Raw genomic sequence first — 12,457 nt, forward strand, 5'->3', positions numbered from 1 at the left:
TTGACTGCCAGGTGGAGCATGCCACACTGCCCTAATGGAGATAATGCATCGTAATGTGACAGTAGCTAGTCATGAATGAACAGCTCCTACAGCTGTTTATACCTTCATATGGTATAATTTTTTTCCAATTCCTAGTGTAAAAGTGCTTCATCTCATGAAGTCAATATATACAAAACCCCCCAAATATGTGGTTTAAATTCTCATTTGCAGCACTTTATCATGATCTTTGGTGGCTTTAGCTCTCAGGTCTTTCCTCTTGTTGATTTGCCTCTCCATATCTTCTACAGCTAGCTCTATCCTACATTAGCTATATTCAACATCTACTTAGAATCTGTGACCTACACAGGCAGAATTCTGGCTATCACAGGGGCTTCCTCCCTGACTAGTCACTGGGTCCTGTTCAGAAAGGTGTGGGGTCTTTTGGTTTTGTTTTGTTTTGTCTTGCTCGTTTGTTTTAAATATCGAGTCAAATATGGAAGTTATATTGGTTGGGATATATTTATTTATTTATTATCTGAGAACAGCCTGTACTCCAGAATGCAAGAGGTCTGAATCTGTATTGAGAAATGCCTTCTTACCTTCATCCTTCAATTCTGCTTTTTTTTCTGCTTTTAAAAATGAGTACAGGGTTTGAGATATGCTTTTAAAAACCATCATCCTGATGGGAGAAAATATTGGTGCTCTAGTAGGTAGGAGCAGAGAGAGTTACATATTTTTTGCTGCTGCTTACTGCAAAAGTCATCAGAGGTCAACATTCATCATACATGTAGGAACAAATTTTGTCATTTAGCATATGTTTACACTCCTGGGTTCAGGTAAGTGCAGGAACCTTTGTTCATGCTCCGAGTTGCAAGTAAAAAAACCTTTGAACTCTGGTCTTCTGGCTGAATCAGTAAATCTTGCCTCTCCAAAGGACTCATTGTAACAAGGTTATATGGCTTCCAAAGTGAGGCTGAGGTTAGAAGAGTGACATGCAGTCATAAGCATCTCTGTGAACAGAGTCCTTAGGTACCACTAGTTACTGTCATATGCTGAATTTTTGACACTACATACAGTAGTCTTGTGTTCTTGATATGATAGCACAATTTATCTAATAGCTATAATGGAAAGAAAGAAAGAAAAGGAAAGAAAGAAAGAAAAAGAAAGAAAGAAAGGAAAGAAAGGAAAAAGGAAGGGAGAAAGGAAGAAAGGGAGAAAGGAAGGAAAAAAGAAAGAGGAATATATAGAGGAATATTAATATAGATTATTAAACAGTTATGCACATGAGGGGCATACATACCCCACATTTCAATCCTATAAAACACTGATATTTTTGTGATATAGAAACAACTCCATGAAATCTGTCCCATAATCTACACAAAACCTTTTGGCACTCACCTCTGAAGCAACTGCTTCTAGAGGTTGGAAAAGATCGACTGGTTTAAATAAAGTGTCATTCTCATGTTTCACAGAAGCTTTTAAGAGCAACTATTTTATTTCAGCTGTTGTAACAAAAGTGACAAATAATAAAACAAGACAGTTGTTCTCAAAAAACCTTTTAACGTTGCTAGCTTTCTCCTCTACAGTCAAACCTAAGTGGGAAAAACCCCCATGAGGTGGCAGGTGCTCACAGAAGGATGTGGGTGCACAAAGCAGTGTGTGGTGCTGATACTCCTTTCAGTTAATTGGAGGGAATGCAACCTGTTAAACTTTTCATAAAATGGTGCTTTGACTTGGCATTTTTCCCTTCTTTCAATCATGATAAATGATCTTTAGTTAGGTGGGGCCCACAGACATGATGAATCTGTCACCACATAATTTCCAAAGTACAGCATATATAATATTTTTTTATTGGAGTTAGACACGAATAATTTATTTCTTGTGCATGGTTAAATGGCAGTTTGTGTTTTAATTTTGGCTATATGCAGTTAGTTGTCTGGCCAGTATATTTGTCAGAAAAATCAAAAGAAGGTTTAGCTTAACCATTTCTATAATTACAGTGTGGACTTCCCTAAAGAAAGAGAAGTAAGTGTTTCAAGGAAGAAAGAGAAATGTTTAAAATGATGGATAACAGCAAATGCTTCCATAAGAAAGTACTGCCAGAGTAGAGCTGGGCATCAAAGGTTTCTTGTCTCATACCTCTTTCTCTGTGGCTCAGTACTATAATCTTCCCTTCAAACTTTTCTACTCTTATTACCTTTAAAGGAATACAGCAAGTGGATTTAAAAGGTAGCTCATGCTGCCATAGACCTTGACCCACTAAATTTTGAAAACTTAGGGTGTACTTCAGGAGTGGCCCAATGAAGGTCATAGAATCCTAAAATTTTTTCACTTCTGATGCCCTGGCCATAGTGGTGGTTAAATGCATTGTTCAAACTGACTTCAGGTTATACCACCTAGAGGTCATGTACACTGGTTTTAGACTAATAAAGCAGTCCTAAATATGATGCTCAGAATTAATAGTTATTTATAAGTGATTTAGAAGAAGTACCTAATTGAGACCAGTTTTCTTCATTGCATGTAACCAAAGAATAACTGAGGTCTTTGATAGCTGAAAGTCTCCATTCACTCTGCCAGCAACCTGCACACTTATACTAGTTTAAAAGTCTGTTCCAGGGGTCTAAAACTGAGTGATTTGAATGTCCTCCGTTGTCCCTGGAAATATATTTTCATTAAAATTTGCATCCAAATTAGAAATACAGAAAATCTAGGTTGATTCTAACTATCTACATGCTTTATTTTCAGTGCATTCTTAATTGCTGGGACAAAACATTAGTAAAGATTATAACTAAATGCTGTAAATTGAAACTTGGTGGAAAGATAGAGAACTCTAAAAAGACAGGTGAAAACTCATTGCAGTATTTCCTTAAAAATTCTGTATTGCTTGTTAATAAAAGGAATAATTAATCTTTATAATGATTTAAATAATAAAATTCTCCCTCTTAAGTTCATCTAAGTCACTAAGCTGGAAGGTGCTGTTAGAGACTTAATTGCATAACTTATAAAAGCTTACACTAAAAGAAAATGAAAATCACATGTAATTATTCCTAAATATTCCTATTAATTACAGTACACCTGCAAGTTATGTGTTCAGAGTTGTAAGATTATTGTTGTTTTGCATTACTCACAAAGCATTTGAATTTTGGTTTGAATTTTCATCTCAACAAGCTCTTAAAAATAAGGAAGGAATCACTGGAATTCCATCGTGCACAAGATTGAATATGTAAGGCAGTCAAGTACAAGCATCTGCCTCAGAGAACAACCTCCAACAATATTTCGGGGGACTTCTAGTCACATTGTATGCTCCCATTTGGCATGAACAACTGAAAACTAGTGGCCGGTCACGGCTAAATATCTTGTGGACATGCTTGTCAAATACGGTTCGTTTCAGAAAATTAGTGATATAAGATTGATGCTGAGAGAGAAAGTCATTAGATCATGTACTCTCAACTGGGACTTCAGTTTTCAACTGTTGGTGTGTTTTCACTAAGGACATAAATTTTTTGAAACATCCTTGGTGCTGGATGATAAAATAAGTATACAAGGAAGTACCAGCCAAAATTTTTATGTTAGTCCTTAGCCCATATATTTTTCATATTAAAGCAGGTGATTTCGAGATAGCTGTTAATCCACCAACTTGCAACTAATTATCATGTCAAGAAACTCAACAGAAAAATACACTAAGGAAGGCACATTATGAAGAAAGAGTGAAAAATAAGAGAGTGGGTACCATTGGCCAGACACTTTTTACGAGAGGATGCAATATCTATCTGCAAGCAATTGAATTGGGTAAACACCTCGGATGCACAGGCTTTTCTTAGAGAGGTCCAAGGGAACATGACTAGAAACAACTGAATGAAAATGAATCAAGAAAAATGCAGACTTCACATCACTAAAACTTCCTGTGAGGTCTATTTGTCCATAGCAATGTCCCAGAGGAAGTACTGGGAGCCCACCACGTGAATAATTTAATAATGTACTGGATAAAGCACTCGAGAATACACTGTAGGAAACAATCATGTACTGACTTATTACTGCTTCTAGATGGATGAACTACATGCCTACATTGCACAGTTCTCACTGATTTGAGGGCCAGGCTGCTCAGTATGTAACAGGACTATGGTCTAGAAGGCTACATCAACTTTTCACCCTGCAACAAAAGTCTCCCTGGGTCTCAACATGCACTCACCTGCTGTTTTCCCCTTCAGAATAGTTCCCAGAAGGAGAAATGTTATCCTCAAAGTTATTGCTTTTTATTTTTTTCTCTTGACGCCTACAATGTTAGATTGGTGAAATGTATTGTAGTGTCAGGTTATTCATATTGTTCATATTTTAAAAATTCTGCATCAACTCGAACAACTGATCCTCCAAAGTTCAGTAAAACTCAGGAAAAAGAGTATTTAAAGGACTTTTTAAAAACTTTGGTTAAATTCCAAGTTATGCCCTGGATTTGCCAAGGCAAAATTACTCCTATTTTTAATATTGCCAGTTTTATGGTTCTATTGTGAAAATTTCCATTTTGCATGTTTCTATCCCATGGGATTTGTCTTTATCATTGTACTAAAAAGATGTAGAATGTGTGGGTTCCACCCATTGTTTTCTATAGGCATTACATATCTATAAAGTTATTTTAATTGCTAATGTCTATTAGCAAAGATATGTTTGGACATGGTCTAATTTAAACTATAAGCACACTTCTAAAATTCAGTCCTAGTCAGTCTTTTAGTAGAACTAAAAGTGCAGTGTATATTATTTCAGATAAAGAGTTTCAGTAAAGCGATTTTGCAGTGTTAGGGAGTAGCAAGATTTTTTGACCTGCCAAAGGGTTCTGCGTTTTCTATGAACATGACCACTGGGGACCACATCAAGGATGCATTCAGCGTCCTCTGCTCCAGCACTCCCAGGCTGAAAAGACATGATTTTATGTAGTCTCAGGGAACGGTGACTGCTATGACCAGGAGGTCAGGCCTTCCAAACAAAACAAGCAAACTGAAGCACCACAAAAACATATTCGCAATTCTAGTTTTGGAATACTTTTGGGAAGGAGTTTAATCACAATAAGAAGTATGTCTTCCACCTTGTAAAAGAAATAGCTAAAAATATTGATTGCAGAGGGTACATCCAAAACCCCCAATGCAATTTAGTTCTTTGGTATAGTATTATCTGTGAGGAGATTGACCTACATCCTTTTCAGCTATTAAAGAAAATTCTCTCATTTGTGTATGGGCTGTTTTCTCTGGGTGTACATTCCAAACAGAAGTAACAGAGATTACAGAAAAATGGACAATGGGTTGCTTTCTAGGACATGGCAAGAGATCTTCTGTTCACTACAGAATTATAGACTTGCTCAGTGGTATTCAATAGGTCTTCTTGCTCTGTTTGCTCTATTTTCCCCATCTCTTAAGTGAAGCTGCTAATTCAGAGAGCCGTGTTGTCATTTAACCTTGGTGCGTAGCTTACCCCACAGGGTCACTTGCTCACTCCCCAAAAATGGGATGGGGGAGAGAATCAGAACAGCAAAATCATGAAAATCTGTGAATTGAGATAAAAGTGGTTTAATAGGTAAAGCAAAGATGTGTGCAGAAACAAAGCAAAGTAAGGAATTCATTCACCACTTCCCATGGGCAGATAGGTGTTTGTCCATCTCTAGGATAGCTGGGCTCCATCATGTTCACATGTTACGAACTGGGAAGAGAAATGCTATTGCTCCAAATTTCTCCCCCTTTCTCCTTCTTTCCTGCAGTTTTTCTTGCTGAGCATGATGTCATATGATTTGGAATGTCCTTTTGGTCAGCTGGGGTCAGCTGTCCTGACTGGGTCCCCTCCCAGCTTCTTGTGCACTCCTGGCCTCCCCACTGTCAGGGAAGGTGGAGAAACCACAAAGACCTTGGTGCTGTACAAGCAATGCTCAATGATAGGGATGTTTTAACTATGTTAACAACACTCTTTTCAACACAAATCCAAAACAGCGTGATATAAGCTTCCATGAAGAAAATGAACTCTATCCAAGTCAAAATAGTACATCACTGTGTTCCATACTGTAACAGTTGTGAAGTACAGTGGTGTTGCAGTAAGGATAGCTATAGCAAGAGACGAAGTCTTTCTCATGCTCTATGAAAATTACAGGAGTTATTCCTTCCAGAAAATACTCTATAAAGATCATGCTTCATTTTTTTAATCTTCTTCTTGTCCTACAAACAGGTAGTAATTTTGCTTGGATTTTATTATTATCTTCAGGTGAATTTGTAGCACATTCAGAATATTCAGTAAAGCATCAAAAATTTTCTTCATGAAGGGTCATTTCTTTGTTTTTATCAGAGCTTGGCAAAACCAGTAAATTTCAGTGCATTCTATCAAATTTGGAAGTTCAATGATATTTTCACTCATGTTTAATTTTGTATTTTACAGAAAAATAGAGCACAAAGTTGAATGATATGAACAAAACTAAAACTGCTTATGTTTTAAAAAACTTTCACTTTTTTACTGAAGCATTTCTTGGATTTATTTTCTTGGTAGATTAAAAAAGTTTTAGAAACTGAGATAGGCATTTCTTTGCCCTAGTTTTTAAACTGTCCTCTAATGGTTACAGATTTACTTGTAAAACTCCTTCCTGATATGGGAAGAAAAGTCTATTTCTATGAGCAAGAGTTTGCAGGGTCAAGGCTTATAGTTATAGTGGAATACTCAGGCAGAACTAAATAACAAAAAATAAAGTGGAAAACACCAGTAAATTAAAATAAAGCTGGAATACACTCAATTAGCTAAATTACTATTGATATCTGTCATTATAAAGTACCCAGGGCTGTATAATTTTCTTCTAATCCCCTAAATGCGCAACTAAGCAAGTGAGAGAACATATATTCTTACAACCCCCAGTGGAGACATTGAGATTATGCATGCTCTCACTAATTTAAAGAGGGACTTTCACACTGGGATACATTTTAAAAAGAGAACATTTAAATAAAAAGCAATTTAGTCTGCCTGTAATTGTGTTCCCCTTGCTGTTATTGCTAATTATTGAAGATATTTGTGCTTGAATGTGTGAACTTCTTTTTTTTAAATTTTGAACAACTCTGTTTCTACTTTCACTCAATCCTGCTGAAATCAGAGGGACAGTCTTTTTTTCGTGTTTTGGTTTATCTGTGTCAGTGTAGTGGAGTGACCTTGTCTGGACATCAGTTACCCACCAAATCCACTCTATCATTCCCTCCTCAGCTGTATAGGGAAGAGATAATATAACAGAAAGGGTTATGGGTCAAGATAAGGACAGGGAGAAATCACTCACTAGTTACTGTCATGGTAAAAACAGACTTGGCTTGGAGAAAATAAATTTATTTTGTTATCAATCTAATCAGAGTAGGGTAATAAAAAATAACCCCAAATCTTAAAACACCTTATCCCACCCCTCCCTTTTTCCTGGGCTCAACTTCACTCATGAATTGTCTACCTCCTCCCCTCAGTGGTGCAGAGGGATGGGGAATGGCTGCTGTGATCAGTTCATGTTGTTTCTGCTGCCCCTTCCTCCTCAGTGACAGGGCTTCTCACACTCTTCCTCCACTCCAGTGTGGGAGATGGTCTTCTGCAAAATGTTTCAATGAGAGCCCTTCCCATGGGGTGTCATCCCTCCTGCCGGGATTCTGGACTGGAGTCACAAGTCCTGCCAACAGACTTGCTCCAGCATCAGCTTCTCTCTCCACAGGACGAAAACCCTCCCAGGATACTGCTCCAGCCCAGACTCCCATGGAGTCACAGCCTCTTTCAGGCTGCTCCAGTGTGGGGTCCTTCACAGACTGCAGATGCATATCTGCTCCACCTGGACCACCACAGTCTGCATGGGCACCTCCTGTCTCACCATGGTCTGCACCACAGGCTGCACAGGAATCTGAGCTGAGGCCCCTGGAGCACCTCCTCTCCCTCACTTCCTTACCTTGGTGCCTGCAGGGCTATTCCTCTCACATATTCTCACTCTCCAGTTGCTGTTGCACAGTTTTTTCTCCTCCTTCTTCAATGTGCTGTTCCAGAGGCACTACCACACTTTCTGATGGGCATGGCCTTGGCCAGGGACACACCTGCCTTGGAGCTGGCCCGCATTGTCTCTGTCAGACATGGAGGAAGCTTACGGGAATTTCTCACAGAATCCACCCCTGTAGCTCCCTTGCTACCAAAGCCTTGCCATACAAACACAATACAGTCAGACCAGAAGCAATGTCATCACACTCAAATGGAAGGAGTCAAATAAATGTTTGAATCTGAAGCCATCCTAGACCCAGCCATATTCAACCTAGAAATAAGATAAATCAAAAGTGTGAACAATAAAGGTGATGTACTCTCAGAAAAAAATCCTCTGAGAATCAGTGAATCCTCTCTCTCTCTTTTTACCCACATATAAATACTGGATGCTTTTTAGATGTGTCTCTATTAACTCAAGCTACATATGTGCTACTGGACTCAATAGAGAGGTGAAGGGATTATTTTTAATGTACAGTTAGCTAATTATCTATTGGCCATTTCTGGCATTAGAAAAGGCTGGAATAAACTTTGACCTCACCATAGTGGAACTGAAAAGTGATGAGAAGTACATTAAAAATTATTATACTTAGAAACATTCATCCTTGTTTCATTCTATAACTTGTGTCTAAAAATATCATGCCTTTTCTCCATACAGACCAGAGCAGCACAAAGAAAGACCCTGTGATAAGAATGTGGGTTTGTTAACATTCTCATCCAGACTGTAGACAGGCTTTTTTAGTTTTTTATTATAATGTGAAGTGTGAATTTTGAGCATGGTGGGCAACTGGTGACTCCTCGGCAGTTCAAGAAGAATTCCCATGCTGGGGATTCATCACATAGCTATCTACAGAGAGGCCTTTGCTCAAAGCTTCTGAGTGAATCAAAGTCCCAGCTGTGGGAGAGTGTGGGGTCCTCAGACATATCAGGCCAAAGTTACCAGGTTACCCCTGTCCCCTGGCACGTGCTGGTCCAGTGATAGAAGACTTTGCAGTTCTTTGATTGTGAATTACTCGCAGAGTTCCCTTATTACTATTCTGAAACATGGTATGGATCTTATATTTTTCCAGCCATATGAGGGTTTTCAAATATGGTTAATAGGATCAGAGAGCCTGGCTGTCCTCCAAATTGATATATCTGACGGCTGAATTTCAGAGAGCATATTTTTAATACAATATCCCAAATATTTCCTAACTGAGTTACCTGATATAGCAGTATGCTAGCATGCTTTTAAAGACACAGGCACTCCACTTCTCAGGCAATTACATTTTCTATTAATAAATTTAATTGTTTATCCTGATATAGTATATACATACTTAAATGCTACACATCTGAACCATTTATCAGTACGTTTTTGCTAAAAATAATAATTTAGTAAATCACCACATTTAAGTAAGACACCTCATCTGGCTTTAGTTTTCTGCTACATTAGCCTCAGATCTGGCCCTTAGATTATTTCTTAATACTGCAGCTATTTTATGCTTCTGGTTATGTGCCTTAGCAATTACATGAACAAGGTAAATAAACAAGAATTAGGGAAAGTGAAAGGAAAAAATTGTGTAGTAGTAGATTAGAAATGATCTGAAAACATTGGTTTTAGTACAAATCAGAAGTAAACTGGATAATTTCTTGCTATATTTGGAAGTTCAGACTAGATATGCTAGATGTAGATACACTAAGACCATAATTTTCTGGCACTGAGGATAACTGGCAAGGAACAGCTAGTATTTGCACTAAACTCTTGTAGCCTCCAAGACAGAATGACTGCATCCAAACTACTTATTGGGAATGGTCTAGCTTTGGAATGGTTGGCTTGTGCCTAACTCCCAAATTGTGCCTGGGAATTATTTGAAAGAGCTCTAATTGGTACAAGCCAAAACTGTGCTAGCAACTGTTGTAACAGCTTAGCAGATGATCTAGTTCCAGTTTGGGAATATTTCCTGGCTCTGTTTAGTTTCAAACCACTGACATAGCCTAGAGATGCTGAAAACACAAATAGTTAAAAAAAAAAAATTCAACAAATAGTAAAAGATACAAAGATATAAATAAAGTAAGGAGTACATATTATCCACAAATCCAGGAAGGAATTCTTTTTAAGCCACAAAGAGATGAAGACTAGAAGGATATCACTAAATGCTTGCTTTTGTCTTACATTTTTCCCTGGGGATCATTTCTTGGCTATTCTCAATACCAGGGTATTAGGGTGCCTTAGAAGAGGTAAACTTTTGGCATTTTGTTCAGCAAATACGGAGGCAGATGCAAATAGTGTATAGCTGCAAATGGTTGAACTTAAGGTGGTTCTGTGAAAGGGGACTTTCTCAACATCAGGGCATATATTAGGCAAGAGGACAACATGAGGTTTAACTTTGAAAAAAGCAATCTATCCTAGACTCTTGGGAAATTCTGCTTGTGGTTGATTTATTGCATCCAGCACGTAAGACTGGGGAGCCAGGCAGATGTTGCAACAAAATGCTGGGAAAATGAATCGTACCTATGCCATAGGAATGGAGCAGGAGACAAGATGTAGTAGGTGGTGTATGAGAGGGAATTAAAGGTTCATGGCAAATCTATGCCTGGAGCTCTAGAAAAGCAATTATAGAGGTGAGCTGATCACTTCCCCTTACAGAGGAACTACTATAGCACATAACCTTGCCACTCTAATACTTTAAGGAACAGCTGTATGGAAAATATGAGATAAAAAAAAAAATCTGGTGACTAAAGATACACAAAATATACCTAGTTTTTCAAAATACTGACATTTAACACTCAATTGGTCCTTTGAAAATCTAAAAACTTTGGAAAATGCACTCTTGGAAAGTCCATCTGACTGTATACTCACATGTATACATATGTGTGTATATATATGTGTATATATGTATGTATGTAGCTACCTATCTGTCTCTCTATGTATTACATTTGCATCCAAAACAAAAAAAGTGAATTGATGTAGTATAATGTGTTGTGAAAAGATGGGATACTGTGCATCCTTTGGAACTGCAAAGACAACTCCAGACAGCATTATTAAATAAAAGAGTTAACCTCTATATTTTAAGGTAAATGTCACATTTTTTCATGTTTGATATGTATTCGCTTTTGGATCGAGGACTGTTTATTTTCTTATTGATGTTAAATATTTAGCCGTTTAGTTTTCTGATGAAAGTATCCTTGTTCTGCAGCCACAAGCACATCTGTATTTTTGTGCAAAAGACATTGCAGGTAAAAAACCCCATCTTAGTGAGGGATTAAAACTGCAGATGAGTCCGTGCCACAGGCCTGATTCCTCTGTGCCACTGCCCTAAAAGTCTTAAATTCAGTACAGCTCCACTAACCTAAAATCTCTGCGCTTGTGACTACAACTAGTCTCTCAAATAAAACCAGTGTCCCTTTATGATTATTGTGCTTTCAAAGGTATTTTATTAGCTTCCTTGGTAAACAGGCAATTTATTCACTGCTGATAAAATGGAGAGGAGTAGTAACATTCAGCAGAAGCAGACTTGTCAAGTGCAGACATTTTGCAAATAGCACATTTATGTCCTGTGTTATATCCTACATATCCAGCTTCATACCACACAGAACTTCAGTTTGCTGTTCCAGATGTATCTCCCTTCGAAAATGACTGTAAATTATTGCTGTGTTTACTTTTCAAACTGACAGGTATAAACAGATAATGAGTTGTTGCTCAGGGTGTGACAAGTGTTGCTAATGAACCAGGGGAAAAAAAATCCATTGCTTTTAGATGCATCAATATCAGACTTCATCCCAATTGCATGATCTTGGATGTTGCAAGAATGCCTCTGTAACCACTTGAAAAAGGAACAGTGCACATTTATTAAATCTGAGACAGCACCATTGCAATCAAGTAAAACTTGAGATCCAATGAACACGTGAAACTGTAATTTCCAAATATCTTTCTTTTCTTAATTGAGTTTTGTTCTGCTGACAAATGAATGCACCCTCAGCTGAATTTGAATAGGGCTGCTGCAATAATCAGCGATTGTACTTGAATGAAAAAACCTGCAGCTTGGCTCTCTGCACGGTTATGTCTTAAGAATGTCTCTCAGACAGACCCAACTCCTACTTTTCCTAATTAAAAGTGGTAATAACTGTTTTATTGGATCTAAATTACACTTTTATATGACAAACTTAATTTAAAGTGTGACCTATCAACTTAATGACATTTTGAGGCTGGGCACAACTGTACATAAATTAGAAGAGAGTGAGATGCTTTGCAATAAAGAGGTAAAGTGAAGAGGGAAAAAGCTCCAAAATACTAATGAAGGATAAAAGCACATCAAAACATTGTAGCTAACGAGGTTTGCAGTCTGGAATGGAATCAGAGCTAACTCTGCAGAATATTGCTTACCAGGCTAATGGCTAAAATAAAATATATGTAACTTTGAAGTTTCTGATAGGTGTGATTTAATTTCTGTAATATAAGTGCAGGAAGTTTTAGAATTAAAGTTGCAAATAA

This window comes from Corvus cornix, chromosome 1 (genome assembly GCF_000738735.6).
Source record: "Corvus cornix cornix isolate S_Up_H32 chromosome 1, ASM73873v5, whole genome shotgun sequence".
NCBI lineage: Eukaryota > Metazoa > Chordata > Aves > Passeriformes > Corvidae > Corvus > Corvus cornix.